Here is a 437-nt window from a genome sequence, read left to right on the forward strand (position 1 = left end):
AGTAAATCGACAAAAAAAAAAAAAAATTTCTGCTCTAATAGCTGCTTGACCAATTAAATTATGTAAAAATTTTACAATTTATTATTCCTCAACACAACTATATTAAACATTCCTAAAAAATTCTCTTCCACAAAGTATATCAACTAATCTCTTAAAAGTATCATAACTTATACGTATTATAGAATGTGAGTTATAATGTGTTTTTAGTTGAGCTATCAACTCCTCTCGCACATGATCTCTATTATATCGCTGTTCTTGAGCTATTGGTCTTTCAATTAGAGATATACACTGCTTTTTATATTATATACAAGTTAAATAACTCGCATAAATAACTAAAGCTAAGATTTCTGTTTCATCAAATTCATTCGTATTACTTACAAGTATATATATATGAACATAAGCAAGGTGTTATATAGAAATTTAAACAAAAGCAACGT

The sequence above is a fragment of the Arachis ipaensis genome, chromosome B03 (assembly GCF_000816755.2).
Source record: "Arachis ipaensis cultivar K30076 chromosome B03, Araip1.1, whole genome shotgun sequence".
Taxonomy (NCBI): Eukaryota; Viridiplantae; Streptophyta; class Magnoliopsida; order Fabales; family Fabaceae; genus Arachis; species Arachis ipaensis.